Genomic DNA, 6,619 nt, shown 5'->3' with positions numbered 1-6,619 from the left:
AGTGTTTCTCATCGCAAGAGTAAAAAGATGACCTTTGAAATAGTTGAAAGCTGGGAGACAATGAAAAAGCAGAATATCAGATTTTATTCTAATTTAACTCATTAAAAAAAAAATATCAAAGTACAGTTACGCATTCACCAACACCTGAAAACCTTAAGACCTTTTTTCACAGACTGATGAAATGGCCAGTAACAATTCATAAGCAAAGGTCATTGTCAGTATTAGACACAGGATAAATCTTTTGGCAGGGACCAAATCAGACCAATTTATAGTAACCCAGCGGGATTATACTTTTCCTAAGTAGCCATATTTTGCGCTCCAGAATCCAAATCAATCAGTCTTCTAGCTTCTACAGAGGCAAAGATATTTTGCTGGTGAAGAGGGATGGGAGTGGTTTGTCATTACAGTGATGGATTTTCTCAGCCCGCCTTTGCCTGCGACTGATTCTGTTGTTCCCCAAACTCCACCTAAGGACAAGGATAAACCAACTTGCCGTCACAGAGCACTGCCGCTGACTTTGGAAGAAGTGAAACTTTGAGCAAACACAGTAATGTGCTGGGTGTGCCATCTAAGATGTCAGCCAGATGTGTTCAGTGGACCATGGTGATGCACACAATTGAGTCAAAACAAAATGAAAATAGAAGCATTTAGTAGGAAACCAACTGGGAATCTCTCTTTTCTCCAAACTGTGGCTGTTGCTCTTTGATTACAATTGCCCAAGGCCCCACTCCATCTGGTCCACAGATTAGGACGTCACTGCCTCAGTGAAAAATGAATCATTGCTACAGATGTATTAGTAGTTTTCAGGAGCTCTTGTGAATATCAGATCATCTGGCTAGAGGAGGATGCAACCATGGATGGTATATGGCAGCAGCTGGATTTTCAGGTAGGCGGTATCTTAATGTAAACACAGGTAAGTAGCATGTAACATCACATTTCTGGACACACTGAAATCATGAAACAGTAGAAAAGCCTTAATTTCCTACCCTCTCTCTCATCCAGCTGTACAACAGGGATAAATGGAGAGAATATGAATTGACCTTTTTTTTTTTTTTTTTTTAATTAAACAATAAGCATTAAACTCTGCCAGAAGCAAAATACCTGAGAGGAGATTTTTCACGGTTTAAGTCACCCACTCAGGTTCTGCCTGCAGAAGTGAAAATACCTGCTTGCAGGTGCAAGCCCAGGAGAGGTTAGGTACTACCAGCATGCGATGGCTACCGCCCTTCCAAACAGAAGCTGCTTAGAGAGGTGTGTGCGTCCCGTGAGCAGTAACAGCATCAGCTCAGAGATGAGTGACCTTGGCCTGGGTCAGCAGGACTTTCTTAAGGGTAGGAACCCCTACCAGTAACGAAACTGATGTCCGCAGTGTAGCTCTCCCTGGCACCTTCATTGAAAATCAGAGCGTAGAGTGGCTGGTATTAGCACAGGAGCTGCTACAGATTTTTCTGTGCAGGGGTTTGTGCTGCTGGGTGAATGCATAAATCCCAGTCCCAGGGGACTGTCCTTGTTCCTTCACTCGGAGCAGACCCAGGGGAGACCTAACTGGGGCTGGGAACGACTCAATATCTCTGGCCAGTTCCGAGACCACAAGCTTAGAGAAATTTTTGTCTTCTGCCCTGCTACATTTAAAGCTTAGAATCCATGGCTGACCCCCCTAATGCCTCAGTGGCACCTGCATTCACTGAATCCAAATTGGTTGGGAGTGAGTGCAGAGCCTTCTGAAATGTGTCTCTGCTAAAGGAACAAGTTCCCGACAAGATTGCCACAGAGCAATTTAATGGGTTTCTGCTACCGTTCAAAAGCTGTGAATATCTCTATTCATTCCCTTGGAAAAAAAGGTTAATAAACTCTGAGAATCAGGGAATATTTCTGTGTAATAGCTCGGTCGTGGGAAGAGGGGGTAGGGCGTAAAGGTGGTGGGTTTTGCTGTAGAAATATGCTAGGCACACTCCTGAATTTCCTTCTAGGGAGGGTGAAGTTCATGTCGTGTTCTGCTTACAGAAAAGCCAAGGAAGAGCATGGAGGGGAAGGAAGGGGAGAGGTTATTCTCATGCAGAGTTTCTCAGAGTTACCCAACCAAAAACCCTGCCAGTGTGACTCAGATCTTTCTCCAAGCCAGTGGAGCAGGCACTGACTGCAGACATGACTACCCCGGGGACTCGCACCTCCAGACAGAGCTGGAAATGAGGGCAAGAGAGTCCATCATGAACTTTCTGTGCTCTCACAGGCAGGAACTTTCTCTGACTAGCTTCAGTGGCTGCAGCACTCCCCTCTCTTACACAGGGTGGTGGCCAGGGGTGGAACCGAGTGGGACCTGGGGCATGGGGTAGAAGAAGAGCTTCAGGCCCTGGACACAAAACCTGGAGAACAGAAGCAGAGAAACACTGACTGGGAAGCCCAACCGAGATTTCAGCTAGCACAGGAGCCCCCTCAGACAGGGAGAGACAGAGCTTGCCCTTTCTGCAGCCCACCCTATGCCCACAGCTTGCAGGGAGAGAAAAGCTGGAGGTGGATGCACCTGCAAGGCTGGAGCTCCCATCCCACAGCCAGATCTGCAGAGACACTCAGTCGGTCCTGCTCCCATTCACCAAGGGAAAGGGCTCTTCCCCACCTTAAATCATGCTTGGTGCTCAGCTGTTGTGGAATTACAGCAAAGCAAATTATAACCCCCCTCACTGGGCCAGAGGCATGGAGAGATTTGGAGTCTGGAGTTTTTCTCATCAGCTGCACAAAAGCTTGAAGGTTGTGTGAAGATGCTCTGCCCTGTCACTCTGGTCATATGTGTGAAAAAGCCGGGGGGGCGGGGTGGGGGGGTGGTGTAGATTACACCCCCACTCGGTCTGGCAGGAACACGGACTTACATTGGTGTGGCAAACACAAAGTTACGCTCCTACAGAGCAGTAACTTTGGCCTCTTGGCAATACAAGCGGCTATTCGCATTTTACTTGTAAGGAAGCACCTGAGGACATATGATCGCCATGATGGCAGGACATGTGGTTGACAGCACTACTATTTGATACCCCCCACCCATCTTTAGCTGGGTCACGAATGCCAGAATAACCAGCAGGCAGAGGGGTCTCAATTCTCCGTTGCCGTAAGGACGACAGAATTACTACACTGGACTGGGGATGTCCCCTTCTTTTATGCACACACAGGCACATATCCCTCACGCTACCACCACGTAAAAACTCTCCTCTGCCCTTGTACAGCACTGATACAGAACTTACTGGCGATGTAGGATGGGGTCATCTGATTCAGCCATAGGAGAATTACCTATAGACCACATGGCTAGAATTAGCTTTCAGACCATGAAAGCCACTGGTACTTAAGTGGTGGCTGTGAACAGGACTGCCATTCCTGATTTTGAAGGTCCCACTCAAAAACCACATACCGAGCGATGAAACCACTGACTTCAGTAAAATGATTACATATGTTCAATCCCATTCCCAGAGAAATGACCATGAGAGAAAAACAGCAACCCAGATGAGTTAGCTGAGGTGAGGACTTGAGGACAGATTGTGCTGGACAGAAAAGGAGACTAAATCATTCTCTGTCCTTGTCGATTTGCCAAGGCATTGCCAGGTAGTAGAGAAAAATATCTCTACTGTTTCACCCATATTCTCTGGCTAAGAAGAGATGATTGACCATGTGACTTTCCTAAAGGTACAGACAAGTATGTGCCTGAAGCACGGTCATGCATCCGAGGCTTCTTCTGCCAATAGGCTTGGCACCAATGGTAGAGACAGGGTGATAAAAAAATTTCTCTTCAAAAATGGGTCAGACATGAGTAACTGGGATGAGGCACTCACCTGTCTTCACACACAACTTTGTGTGATAATTTTAGGTGACACATCCCCAGTCAAGTATTAAGAGTTGCAGAGCAGCTTCTCGAACGACTCTTTTTTTTTACACAAACCATGTAGCAGTCATAAGAAAACAAAACACACATTCCAGCCTCCTCTGAGCAATTTTCTGAAAAAGTTAGTGGTCATTTTACGTGCTCTAGAAATGACTGCAGTATAAAATCTAGAGGATGTTCAAGATCAACTCTTTATCCTCTCATTTTCCATTGCACATACTCTAATACCTACTTCTATTGATCTGACATGCAGAAAACTAGGAGAACTAAAGGAGAAGTACCTGGTACATGCAGCAGCATGGCAGGTGTGATCTACCTTGAGGGTGATCAGATGGCCACAGCCACAAACTAGGACGTACGTGTTTGCCAGAAGGGATTTCGGAATGGACACTCCATCCTAAGTAAAGCCAGGTAATGAGACAAGCGCACAATCTGTCATTGTTGTCTGCAGTGTTTCTTTCTTCTAAGGGCAGCTCTCTTCGAAAAGCCCCATCTCAAAATCACCAGCCCAAATTCTCAGATAACGTCACACAATCCCCAGAACTGGGATGGGTGGAGGTGGGACAGGACCTCTGGACCTCATCCAGTCCAGCCACCCTGCTCTGCTCAGAGCAGGGTCAAGTCCCTCCGCTAGGGACATTGAAAGACAACTAGTATTTGAGCTAAAATTCCTCATTTATACTAACTCTGATGTGTTTCCTCGCATATGAAGTCAGGAAAATTTCTGTTCAGCCATCTTAGAGATATTCAGGTCTTTCGTATATATAAGCATCTTTCTGACTGCTCCGAACATGTATTGGCATACTAAAGAGGCTTTATTTTAAAAATTCAAGCTTGTTTTGGAAGCATCACTAATAAACACAACTGTACTCAGTAGACTTGGTCATGAAATAGGAAGTTACAGATGCTTGTAAATTATTTGTGGCACCTCATGAGAATTATGAATTTGAAAAGTATTTATCAGCACACAATCTTTCATAAGCTAAAGAAAGCAGGATGAGAGTAATGGTATCTGTTGCTGTCTTTGCTGTTAGCAGTTGGCCACACCACCTGAATCCTCACAAAAAGTAGGACAACACCAAAAAAAAAAACCCAAAGTAGGACATTTAGTCACTCCACACCACCTGGAACATTCAGCAGCGCATCAAGTGCATGTACTCAGCACACTGAGATGGACTGGACAGATGAACCTAGCATATTTAAGTGGGAAGTGATGGCTACTGGATGAGGGTGTGCCTGAAATATTCATCAGGAGCTGATAATTTAATGTTTTTCTTAGAAAAACAAATCCCAAGTCTTCTACTCTACAAAATGAAGGGAAAAGAAAACCCCAGACATAGGGAAACTAATCCATAGGGTTTAATCTGCTTTCCTTATCACTAACAGCAGAGTGTCTTCTGGACCATCTTCTGCATCAACTTGATTTTTGCAGAACAGACTTTTGCATACCCAGAGTCCCAAATCTGGCTTCAAGCAGCCCCCTTATGTTACTGCTCACATCCCATCCCAACATCATTCAGCAGAAGGATTTCGGGAAGCTTTTTACAGAAAAGCCATTTTTTTGACTTTGATATTTTTGTAAATGTTCCAATTTTACTGGACATGGCATTTTGCAAGAGAGAAAAAACATTCTGAGAAAAAAATTTCTGTCCAGCCTTACGTTCATTCCCCTGACCTGCTGGTACACGGCCAGACTGTGTCCTTGTCGTTGCGGGTCCACAAACCCGGGTCCCTGTCAAGAGGAGGGCAGTGGTCTACTGAAGCAGTGTTGCTTCCTCACACCACCTATTTAGGCAATTATTCGTTTTGAATGGCCTGTCCCCCGTCTTCCCTTCTCGTAGGACAGTGTCTCTTTGAATATTAGCCACACACGCTCAGCGCTTTTGTGAAATCTCTGAGGCCGTTCACCATCTTCCAGGCATCACGGGAAGCCACAGCCTGAGTTAACGTTAGAAGGGGCCACCACCACTAGATTGTCCCAAAGCTTTTCCCACCATCACAGGTCAGGTCTTGCCACTTGGTCGTCTCTCTGCCTTCCTCTGGTGGGATGCTGGTGCTGTTTACGGCTGTATGGCACCCTTGCGAGGATGGTCCGTTTTCCATGCATGGCTGGCAGCCATTTCTCTTGGCGCACGTGGTCATCCTGTTGGTGGGGCTGAAACAGCAAACCCCAGGTACTTCCTAGTCAGCTTTTCTTCTAGATGAACCTTCAGAAATATTTTCTGGGTTTTTTTTTTTTTGGGGGGGGGGGGGTGTTTGTGATTTGTTTGAGGTTTTTTCCAAATTTTCTTTATGAGAGCAAAGTCAGTCAAGGATTTGGTGGGGGCGGGGCCTTGCTGCCAAGAGCCCGTGGCTGCAGGTCACCTTGCGGGCCAGATGATGACCACGTAGCGGGGCTGCGAGGGCCGGGACGCGGGTGGGTGTGAAAACACTTTTCCTTGGGATTTTTTTTTCTTACTTTTAAAATTGGGGTAGGGTGCCTGGACCGCACCTGGGGGCAGGCAAGGCCCAAGGCGGGGGCACAGTAACATGGGCGGGGGATGAGAATCATAGAATCATAGAATCATAGAATGTTTAGGGTTGGAAGGGACCACTAGTGGTCATCTAGTCCAACCCCCCTGCAGTGAGCAGGGACACCGCTAACTAGATCAGGTTGCTCAGAGCCCCATCCAACCTGGCCTTGAATGTTCCCAGGGATGGGGCCTCCACTACCTCTCTGGGCAACCTGTTCCAGTGTTTTACCACCCTCATTGTAAA

The sequence above is a fragment of the Egretta garzetta genome, unplaced genomic scaffold (assembly GCF_000687185.1).
Source record: "Egretta garzetta isolate BGI_Z169 unplaced genomic scaffold, ASM68718v1 scaffold321, whole genome shotgun sequence".
In the NCBI taxonomy this organism is placed as follows: domain Eukaryota; kingdom Metazoa; phylum Chordata; class Aves; order Pelecaniformes; family Ardeidae; genus Egretta; species Egretta garzetta.
The sequence above is the reverse complement of the archived record's forward strand: the minus strand, read 5'-3'. Positions refer to the sequence as shown.